Source organism: Phascolarctos cinereus, unplaced genomic scaffold, assembly GCF_003287225.1.
Source record: "Phascolarctos cinereus isolate Bilbo 61053 unplaced genomic scaffold, phaCin_HiC Scaffold_4;HRSCAF=312, whole genome shotgun sequence".
Lineage (NCBI taxonomy): Eukaryota > Metazoa > Chordata > Mammalia > Diprotodontia > Phascolarctidae > Phascolarctos > Phascolarctos cinereus.
The window spans coordinates 294,840,543-294,852,550 of NW_027555847.1; the positions used below are offsets into that span (position 1 = coordinate 294,840,543).

Sequence of the window (12,008 nt, forward strand, 5' to 3'; positions counted from 1 at the left end):
ATCTCTAGAAGGATTTTAGTTCATGCTTAATGAAATCAAAAAGACTTCTTAAGCTTTAAATTTATTCAGGATCAGTATTTCAAGTCCATGTAACCATAATCACAGTTGTGTGGAAGACCAAACAAAAATAGGCATAAATCACTGACTTTTAAGTTACTTGAAAATACTTCATAATGTAGAAAGGAGATTCTAAGTATACTCATTATGAAGATTTTGCAGTACTTCAGATGGCTGTCAGTTGTAGCTTAAGCTCAATATTTCTCTTGTATTTTTCACCCAGGGAAACTTTTACAAACGGAATGTTATTCCTTAGACCACCCAAAGAGTGTTGATTGGGAAATAGGCATAAAACTCCATGTTTAGCTCCGCTTTATCTACCAACAATTTGATATACCTATATTATTACGAAGGCAGTTTTTTTGGAGGGAACATATGTAGAAATCTGCATGCCATGTCATATTTAGCTTTTAGAATATTTTCCCTGAAACATTTTATGTAGAAAAATCCAAACATAGGTCCTCATCATTGTGCTGGAGGAAAGCTAGTCACATGGTACTACAGATCTGCTAAGGTAGGAACTTTGGGGGTAAGGAGCAAATTACCCATAAAGATTCTGTATGATGACTGCAGGTTGGGTGAGTATGTTACAAAGAAACTATAAAGTACACTGTGTAGTTGTATAGCTAAGAAAACAAATTAGTAGGCTCACTTGGCATCCAGAATTGAAAAATGTCTTAAGTATTGAATTTGTGCATTTGTGACATGAAGAGATAGAGATGAATGTCCTATGAAGGACAGCTATCACTGTCAACAGACCTAAGATGGAGAAGATAGTTGGTCAAATATCAGGCTTTACAACTGTGTTTTTTTCTTTCCTGGCAGCTGTACCATCATTAAATATAAATGCAATAAAATTTGAGAAACATTTTTAAATCACCTAGGCACGAGGGAAACAAAGACCAACTACAACCCATACTGTGATAGGTAAATACAAAGTTATTTTGGAGGTGAGAGAGTGGCAAGAGAGAGGCAGGAGAGGTGGAAGAGAAGAGATGGAAGAGGAGAAGTATTATAATATTTTAAATGTAGTAGACAGTTTGATTGGAATGTAGAGTACATTTATGGGACTAAAATGGAATTAAATCAGGAAAGGTAGGCTGGTACCAGATTGTGGAAGGCCAGTCAAGACTGAGAATTTTTATTTATCAGTAGGGAAAATGAATTATGTTATTTAAAAATTTAAAATTCAAGTTATATCATAGTTTATTGTAAATATCAAATTGTTTTTGTAATTCCCAACAGCTTGAATTTATAATATAATAATAATTATTAATAAGTCTTATAATGGTAGCTTGTATGTGCACACTGATTCACAGTTCAGTAGTACAAAATAGATATTGTATGTATTTTATGATGTGCACTCTGAATCTTAAGTTACTTCTTAACTAACATATGGACTTTGTTGTTAACCCTTTGGGTTGGGTGACTACTTTTTTTTTTAATGTTTTGGGAATAAATCTGTTGAAATGTATGCCATTACTCTATAAGGAGATAGTACAGCATGTTTAAGTAATTTCATATTAAGCTAGAGGGTCTAGTAATGATAGGAAATCATTACTGCTTTACTCTTAACAAATTCTCATGTATATGAAGTAATTGTAGATAAAAGCCTGCAGGAAACCCGCCTTTTTCTTTTTTTTCTTTCTGGTTAGAGCGACAATTGTAATTTGGAACCTATATAAAATCTCATTATTTTTTCCTCTTCCTGGAATTGCAAAAAAGGTATGGTTTGGATACCACAGAGAATCTTCAAATTGCCTGCTTAGAACATAAAAGTGTCTCCTAGGCTGTTGTTAAATATATTGGAAATCAGACCATAGCAGATAAAATACTCTACGTAACTTAGTGGCAACAGATATTGTCAGCTTTTTAGTTAAATTCACAAGGATAGGCATATAGTAGGTACTCAATAAATTTTAATTGAAAATTGAGCCTGTTATGATAGAGGAAGCAGTGCTTACCATTCAATATACAAAGTAGCTACAGAGTAAATTGTTTTAAAAATAGTACTAGAGATTAAAATAAAAATATTAATAAAATTCTAAATTAGGATTCACAGTTGTTAATTTATGCCTTATGGTTTTTAGTCTTTATAATATTGGATAAATCTTATTGGAGTATTGGAGTAATACCCTAATTTCAATTATATTTTTCTTGAGGTTAGTTGCAATACCAGCAGATAATTTGAGAGTTATATTTGCTAATTTAGGATTGTATTCAGTGTTTAATTTTATAGCAACTATCTTTCTACTTATATTTTTATTAGGATGATATCAGTATTGGTTTTTAGTTCTTTAGTTTGTTGATTGGGTATATTGGGAAGCATTCCAGGAACATGCTGGATAGAAGTCTAGGGGGGAAAAAAAAGCACTATGGCCTATCAAGAAGTCACTATTATTTCATTACAGATTTTTGAATATAGAATGAACTTTTTTTTGACTTTTAAAAAAAATTTTATTAATTTATTTTGATTTATCAACAATCACTTCCATATGCTTTTGAGTTGAAAATTTTTCTCCCCCTTCCTCCCTCCCACCGTCCCCAAGACGGCGCACAATCTGATATAGGCTTTACATTTACATACCCATTAAACGTATTTTCACATTAGTGAAGTTGTAAGTAAAAATTAAAACCAATAGGAGGAACCATCAGAAAGATGAAGCAAAACTCAACAGAAGATAAAAATAAGTGATAGCGATTCGACTTCCATAGTTCTTTCTTTGGATGTGGAAAGCATTTTCCATTCCGAGGCCTCTGGAGGTATCTTAGATCCCTGTAATGCTGAGAAGGATTCAGTTTAACAATATTAGTCATCGCATAATGTGGCTGTTATTATGTACAGAGTCCTCTTGGTTCTGCTGACTTCACTCAGCATCAGACCATATAAGTCTTTCCAGGTTTTTCTGAAGTCAGCCTGTTCATCATTTCTTATAGCACAATTGTATTCCATTGCATTCATATACCACAACTTGCTCAGCCATTCCCCAGTTGATGGGCATCCTCTCAAATTCCAATTCTTTGCCACCACAAAAAGAGCTGCTATGAATATTTTTGTACATGTGGGTCCTTTTCCCATTTGTTTGATCTCTTTGGGATATAGCCCTAGAAGTGCTATTGCTGGATCAAAGGGTATGCACATTTTGTAGCCCCTTGGGCATAGTTCCAAATTGTTCTCCAAAATGGTTGGATCATTTCACAACTCCACCAACAATGTATTAGTGTTCCAATTTTCCCACATCTTCTCCAACATTTATCATTTTCTTGTTTTGTCATGTTGGCCAATCTGATAGGTGTGATGTGGTACCTCAGTGTTGTTTTGATTTGCATTTCTCTAATCAATAACGATTTAGAGCATTTTTCATATGACAATAGATGGCTTTAATTTCTTCATCTGAGAACTGTCTGTTCATATCCTTTGACCATTTATCAATTGGGGAATGGTGTTCTTATAAATTTGTCTTAATTCTCTGTATATTTTAGAAATGAGTCCTTTATCAGAGAGACTGGTTGTAAAAATTCTTTCCCAATTTTCTACCTTCCTTCTAATCTTAGTTGCATTGGCTTTGTTTGTGCAAAAACTTTTCAATTTAATGTAATCAAAATTATCCATTTTGCTTTTCATAATGTTCTCTATCTCCTGTTTGGTCATGAATTCTTCTGTTCTCCATAGATCTGATAGGTAAACTATTCCTTGTTCTCCCAGTTTACTTAAGGTATCAGCCTTTATATCTAAGTCCTGAACCCATTTTGACTTTATTTTGGTATGTGGTGTGAGATTTGGGTCTATGCCTAGTTTCTGGCATACTCTTTTCCAGTTTTCCCAGCAGTTTTTTTCAAAGAGTGGGTTCTTATCCCAGAAACTAGGGTCTTTGGGTTTATCAAATAATAGATTACTATAGTCATTGACTACTGTGTCTTGCATATTTAACCTGTTCCACTGATCCACCTCCCTATTTCTTAGCCAGTACCAGACAGTTTTGATGATTGCTGCTTTGTAATAGAATTTAAGATCTGGAATTGCTAGGCCACCTTCCCCTGAATTTCTTTTCATTAGTTCCTTTGATATAGATAGAATAAACTTTTTTTCATCCTCCTCTTTCCTCCCAAGTTAGTGTTAGAGTTCAGAATTAAATGAGAAAAAAACCAAAGCAAACATTTCTTAAGGGTTTGCCATATGCCAGATAGACACTATTGTAGGGAGTGGGGATACAGTGGGAGTGAAGGAGAGAACTTGTACATGGGCAAGGACTGGGCCTATGATTTCATGTATGGTTTCATGGGAAGTCCTGTGTGAAGAAATTGCCTCTGCAATTTATAGACTTAGCTTCCTAAAACATCAAGAGACAAAGTGATTAGCTCAGGGTCACACAGCCAGTATGTGTCAGGGGAAGAGCTTGAATCCAGGTCTTCCTGTGTTCAAGACCAGCTCTGTTCTATAGGTCACACTGCGTCTCATATAAATATATTTGAAATGTATACAGAGTAATTTTGGGAAAAACACCAAAAACTAGAACATCAGAAAGAGCATATATAAGAAGTGGCCCTCTGATTGAGACTTAAAGAGAGCTAGAATGTGGAGGTGAGAGAGAACACTCCTAGCATGGGGGATAGATCTCTGACCCTACTGTCTTCTTGGGACTAGTTCATAGTATATAATACTTTGAGATGATCTTTATTAGAACACTGATTTCATTATATTTTATACTCTTTCAAAACAGCTAAGTGGTGTAGTGATGTAGTCAGGAAGACCTGAGTTCAAATCTTGCATCAGACAGTAGCTGTGTGACCCTTGGTAAGTCATTTAACATTTTGTAGCCTCAGTTTCCTTATCTGTAAAAAGAAGATCACAATAGCGCTTAACCTTATAGGGTTGTTATAAGGATTAGATAACATGTATGAAATTATTAATAAATATTATCTTGTTTTCTCCAGCCTCCTCTTCTTCCTCACTTTTAAGGTTTTTCATAGTCTGTTTCCATTTTCTCTACCTTACTTTTGACTATTGGCTTTTCTCTATGGGCCATTTTTTGTACCATCCTTGATATTTGCCATAATTATTCCTGAGTCATATTAGAATCATTTTCCCCCCTGCCTGAGTGGTCTCCACACAAATATAGGGATTGTCTGCTAGTCCGATGTATCCTTGAAATTTGTCTCTACCAAGGAGACTTGGCATCTGTTGAAGTCTATATCTTAGAGAACGCCTATATGTGACATGTTTATTTATTATCTACCCCCTATTGCCCTTTCTCTTATTTCTAAACAAATGATTCATCCATCCCATGCAGTTGGAGATAAAATATTAGACTTTTATGGGGTCTTGGGAGACATCTAATCCAGTTTCCAACACGGATATAGTCTCTATAGCATCCATAAAAGATAGCCAGTTTCTGTTTGATCATGTACAGTGACATATAGCAAGGTGCCTTATGAAGTAGCCTATTCCGTGGTCAAATAGCTCTTATTATTAGAAAGTTCTTTTCAGTGAAACAAAGTCCCCCTCTCTGTAACTTTTGCTTATCAGTCCTAGTTCTAGCCTCTCTATTCAGAACAAATCATATTCCTCTTCCACATGACAGTCCTTTAAATATTTAAGGACCGCTATCATGTCCACCCTAAGTCTTTCTCAGGTTAAATATCCCCAGCTTCTTCAATGGCTCTTGATACAATTTCAAATCCTCACATTCTGGTCACCTTCCTCTGAACATATTCCAGCTTGTCATTATCTCCTTCAAATGGAATACCCAGAACTTAATGTGATAATCCAGATATCATAACATAACATGTCATGACACATAGTATACAAAGTGTAACACAGGGATGACATCTGAAATGTCTTGGAACCTATACTTCTATTATTGCAGTATAAGATTACATTAGGTGGTTTTTTTTGGGGGGGTGAAGAGAGGAGTTCAAACTATATTATATTGCTGATTCATAATAATGTTGGATTCAACTGAAACCTCCAGGCCTTTTGCATGAACTATTATCCGGTCACATCTCAACCATCCTGTACTTTTATAGCTGATATATTTTGACTAAAATGTTTATATTTGTAACATTTTTAAAAAGCAGTTAAATGTAAGGTATATTTTACAAAGGATTTAAATCCTAAGGGAGAATTTTAAGAGATGTGAGGAGGAGGGGAATTATTGGTTCAATAGTTAGTTGGGAAGGGGTTATGAAATCAATGACCATGGCATGGTTGAAAAGCATTTGCCTGGGAGTCAGGATGGCTGACACTGGGTCTGCTTCTGACACATTGTGTAAAGCTGGGCTAGTTACTTTACCTTGCAGCTACTAGAGGAAAGGTTTGGACTGGATCATTGCTAAGATTTCTTTTAACTTAAATACTCTGATTGTATCATTCTGTTCTATGGCATAAAGTAATGAATCTTTCTTATTTGATATTGAAGAAACCTAAGATGTAGTACTGTCGGTCTCCTGAAATCATGCTTTAAGGTATGAATTTGAGGGATAGTATGTAGAAACCCTCGTGTAAGACCCTCTAGAATTAATCTGTTGCATATTCATTATTGTCAGAATCCTAATGTAGGACTTGTCACTAGTGAACTAATACACTATTATAAATAATAATGAAATCCTTAATGTCTTCTGGAGAACTCTTTAGAATTTTTCTGTATTTGTGGACCAAGTTCGTGGAATGCTGATGCCAACTTGGGACATAGGCTTTCATTATAAAATGTTTAATGATAATGAAGTGGCATGTAGTCTGATATTGTTGGCAGATCTGTTATCAAATATACTTCTGCTTGCAACCAAAGTTATATGGGTATTGGCAAATATTTAAATAAATTCTATTGCTTTCACTGCATAGTCATTTAATTCGAGGTGTCATACCCAAACCAGCTTATAGTGATGGCAGATTTGACTCTTGAGATTCTGGAATTCCATCCTGGGAACTGAGGTTTCCCTACTGCAGGGGGTCTGAGAATCCTTCTGTGCACTGAGTGTCAATCTTTATTTAGCTCCCCTCCCCCCTTTCCCCAAATGCCTGGAACTCAGTGTACTAAGTAAGTAAGCATATTATAGCACCAGCTGGTGATGCAGTGGGTGGAGCACTGGGCCTCGAGTCAGGAAAACTCCGATCTTCAAATTCAAATCTGGCCTTAGACCCTTTTGGCTGTGTGAGATGCTAGGTAAGTCACTTAATTTCTTTCTGCCTCACTTTCCTTAGCTGTAAAATGGGGATAATAATGGCATCGACCTCAGAAAGTTGTTGTAAGGATCAAATGAAATGATGTAAAAAGCACTTTCCATAGTGCCTAGCACATAGTAGGCACTATGTAAATGCTTATTGCCTTTCCTTCCCCAAACTTAATAAATGTCTTGCCCATGCATGTGTTTTTATTTTTCAAATGTGTATGGTTGGTGATGTGATGGATAAAATAATTGATATTTCAGTAAATGTGTGATCTTCTCAATGTACTCTTTTGGACAGTAAAGATCACATGCCCCATCATTCCTTTTCATTCCTGTTAGATTATATTCCATGTCTTTCAGCCTTTTGGGGACCATCTTCTAGATCCCTTGATTTTGTGTAGCTACCAATGGTGCATGCTCTTTATAGGTTATCCCTTACTAGTGTCACATATCCTTTTCTTTTCATATAATTCCCTAATGATAATCTGTTAGAGGCAACCACCTCTTCTCTACTGCTCTTTTTTCCTGGTATATTGGAGTTACAGATCACCATTGCCCTTTGGGTAACCTGCAACTTTACTTCTTTAAAAACTGGTATACTGTGACTCATAGCCATGTAGCATCACCAAAAGTATATTGATGTTTAAAAGATGTCTAAAGACAAAGAGCGGAAGCTATGGAATATATATTTAGCTTGGCTTTTTACCTAAACATATTCTGTTTTCTGCTCTTCTAACAAATATTTACAAAAATTATCTACTGACCCATATAACTGTTTCTAAATTATAACTATGGAAATTTTTTTCCTAAATTTTCTAAATTTCTAAATTGGAAAAGCTAATGGTTACTTAAGTAGAGAATTCAAGATATATAGATAGTATGAAAGAATCATTAAATTAATAGTTGTCAGCAAAGGTCATCATATAAAAGTTGGGTCAGATCTTATTAATCCAGGTTGAATTGACAAAACCTATTTACTAAAACAAGTGAACGACAAAAAACCATGTGAGGAAGCCCTCCTCTTCCTTCCCTCTCCAAACTTCTGAAGCAATGAAAAGGTGGTTTTGGATTGCTTCCATTATTAGAAGGGAGAATCTCTCAGTGAGTTTGACATTTTTCCCTAAATAAATGCATCCTTCACATTCCTAATCTAAGTGAGAACTTTTTACCCAGTTGTATTTTTAAATGCTTTTGATTTTTTAAGATTAGACTGGCCAGAATCTTTAGAAAATCCATTTGTTCTTTCTCTCTCTTTCGCTCTCTCTCCCCCCACTCCATCTCTCATCAATTCCCTCTTCCCTCTCTCATGAGGTTAGAATATGACCAAGAGCACTACACCAAAATGTCCCTTTGAATTTGTCTGTTACTTTTTTGTAGTTTTGTCCTTAAAATCACAGTAGAATTTCTTCAACCAAATTTATTGCTGCAGTAGGAACAGGTCTCAGGTCAATCTCTTCACTTGAGAATTGCTATAGGCAGTTGGTTAGAATTCATTGTTCATTTTTCATTTGACCATTACTGCCCTAACCTGGTAAAAATCTGTGAGCCAGTTACATGGCAAAAGCTTTCCTTTGTTTTGAAGTCTACCATAAACAAGGAAAGAGTACCTATGCCCACAATTTGTTTAAAAGTATTTTTACTACTATGTTTCAAATCAGTGCATTTATAGGGTTGACATTTTATAATGCATAACCTGGGTATTTTCCCCACAGTCTGGATTGCAAAACAAAAATGTGTGAGGAATTTTGTTATGAGAAAGCAAGTACATGGGTTTAATTTGAATTCATTAAAGATAGTGGACTTCATAGGTTTACAGTTAATGAGCCTTTTCTCTTAAAGGGTTATATCACAATGGGGTTGCAGATAGTTAGAACTGACAGTTGGAAACATGCTGAGATAGGGAAACTTTAAAAATGGTTGTCTCTCTGGATAAAAGGTACCAGCTGGTAAGGATCTGCAAAGCATAATATTTTATATAATAAATTAACTTTCAAGTATAAGATGTAGTTATATGTACTACATATTAAAAGTAAAAATTCCTACGTAGATCTCCTTAAGATGTGAAGTGTTTTTTTCTTTTTAGAAACTGTCTACATTTTGTTGTATTGAATACTAAACCTGTTTTACATCTGTTTAAACTATTGCAGAAGTATTCATGGCTCAGCCTTTTAAATTGTATCATTAAATTTTTTATTGTTTTGTAGGTATTTAATATATAGTATCTAGATGTTTTCCCCACTGTTGTGAGGTTCTTTTAGAATTGTGTACTTTAAAAAATGACCAACCTATGATTGGTAATAATAGTCTGTTATGTTGAAGTAATAATTTAAAGTAGAGGTGTACAGGGCCTCTGCATTGCCCCTGAAACTCTCCTGAACCAGATTAAAATGTATTTGGGAAATATTTAACAAAATAAATAAAAAATACAATAGAACACAGATAATGTTATTATGTGGTTTTCTAAGTATGCAACCCTCAGGGATCCTCATGCATTTGTTTACATTTGACATCACTGGTTTAAAGTACTTTTTTTTTTTTAGTTCTTTTCACTCACTAAGGGATGTATTTCATGTTAGGCAAAATTACTTCAACCTCCTTATCTCTTCTCTACTTTTCAAGTTTCACTTAATTCATAATGCTGTCTGTGGCACTGAGTGGTTGTGATTTGCCCAGAGTCCCACAGCCAGTATGAATCAGGGGCAAAGCTTGAACATGGGTATTTTTTGGGGGAGAGAATATGTCTTTTTAAAATTTTCAAACACTGAAAAAGTTCCCCAAACTGTTCGGGGTTCCTACACATTTATGGCTCCTCTCCACTAAATTCAGAGCCCCAGTTCCTGTAATATTGCTCTACTTTAAAGTGCCAACAGTTCTCAAGAGTGATTGATTATATTAGCATTAAGTTCCCAATCTGCTTCATAGAGACCAGGGAACTGAGCTTGTAGAAATTAGATCTGGATGGATAATCTCATTTACATGACACTAAGTCACTTAGCACCAATCCCATTAGAAGAGACATTTTTCTGCTAAACTGGCCTATAGATCCATTTTCCTACAGTAACTTCCAAAACTCAGCCATCAGAATTACAGACTACAGCAAGAGGGTATTCAGCAAAATCTAGGTCTAGATCTAAGTCTAAATTCATATTACTCCATATACAACCTTGTCCTCTCAACTACACATCAGGATTTCATAAAGATTTTCTTTCCCCAGCAGCTGTTTTGGAAAAATAAAGCACAAAGATGCTTCAAGGTCTTGGTGCTCAACCTGAGGGACTCCATGTGTTAGGCTACCCATCAATACAGAGGCTTCTGCTTATATCCAGACCAACTTCTGACCCCTTTAGCCACAGAGTCAGAGAGGAGCAGGAGCCTGCACAAGGGGCCAGTTCTTAGAGTCTGTCCAGAGCCCCAGGAAATTTCATTTAACTTCGTCACCTTCATGCTGGTGATAAGTGAGGACTTTCTCTGGGTCAGATCATGTGTTATGGGGATTTGGTCGTCTGTCACCACATTCTTATATGATGCTGAACTTAGCAACTGCTTGCTCTTCTTCTTGGGTTTGGCTGTGTGTTGACTCCTAAGTCGAAGTACTTTTGCCCCTTCTGGAATCTCTTCATGAGGAAGTCAGAGGCTCCAGGCATTTTTACTAGGCTTGAATATTAACTTTAGCTTTGCCCCTTCAGTTTTCTCAAGGAGAATACTTTTCTTCTTCTGTGTGGCCTGAACTATTGCAGTAGCATCCTAATTTGTCTCTGTGCATCTCTTTCTTTTCCATTTCTAATCATACCTTCATATGGCTGCCAAATTTATATTCCCAAAGTCCAGGTCTAATGTCATTCCCTGCTCATAAAGCTTCAGTGCCTCCTCATTGCTTCTGCTTTTCCTCTTCTGTCTCCACAGAGGGGTTCTCAACATCCCATTTCTGGGACATGGCTGGGGGCCCAGATTACAGAGAAACATTAGGGCAGCAATAAGAATAGGGAATATTAAATTGTATTATGAAGCAGCAGTCATCAAAATTACTTGATTTTGGCTGAGAAATAGAGTGGTGGATGAGTGGAATAGGTTAGGAATGCAAAACACGGTAGTCAATGACTACAATAATCTACTGTTTGATAAACTCAAAGGTCCCTTCTTCTGGGATAAGAACTCACTATTTGAGAAAAACTGCTGGGAAAGCTGGAAAAAAGTATGGCAGAAACTAGGCATAGACCAAAATCTTACACCGTATACCAAAATAAAGTCAAAATGGGTACACAATTTCCATATAAAGTCTGATACTATAAGCAGTCTGGGAGAGCAAGAAATAGTTTACCTGTCAGATTTATGGAGAACAGAAGAATTTATAACCAAAGAAGAGATAGAGAACATTATGAAATGTAAAATGGATAATTTTGATTGCATTAAATTGAAAAGTTTTTGCACAAACAAAGCCAGTGCAACCAAGATTAGGAGGGAAGCAGGAAACTGGGAAAGAATTTTTACAGCCAGTATCTCTGGTAAGGGCCTCATTTCTAAAGTATATAGAGAACTAAGTCAAATATGTAAGAATACAAATCATTCCCCAGTTGATAAATGGTCAAAGGATATGAATAGGCAGTTTTCAAATGAAGAAATTAAAGCTAACTACAGTCATATGAAAAAATGCTCTAAATCACTGTTGATTAGAGAAATGCAAATCAAAATGACTCTGAGGTACCACATCACACCTATCAGATTGGCTAACATGACAGAACAGGAAAATGATAAATGTTGGAGAAGATGTGGGAAAATTGGAACAC

The 12,008-nt window shown here is 35.7% G+C and overlaps 1 protein-coding gene and 1 pseudogene across 10 annotated transcripts in view; one reads left to right on the forward strand and one right to left on the reverse strand.

Annotated features, from left to right (window-relative positions):
• The window catches only part of ARB2A (ARB2 cotranscriptional regulator A), a 484,742-nt gene that overhangs the window by 100,541 nt on the left and 372,193 nt on the right, over positions 1–12,008 (forward strand). The window lies entirely within an intron of this gene.
• On the reverse strand, positions 10,522–11,158 carry LOC110221901 (alpha-endosulfine-like; annotated as a pseudogene).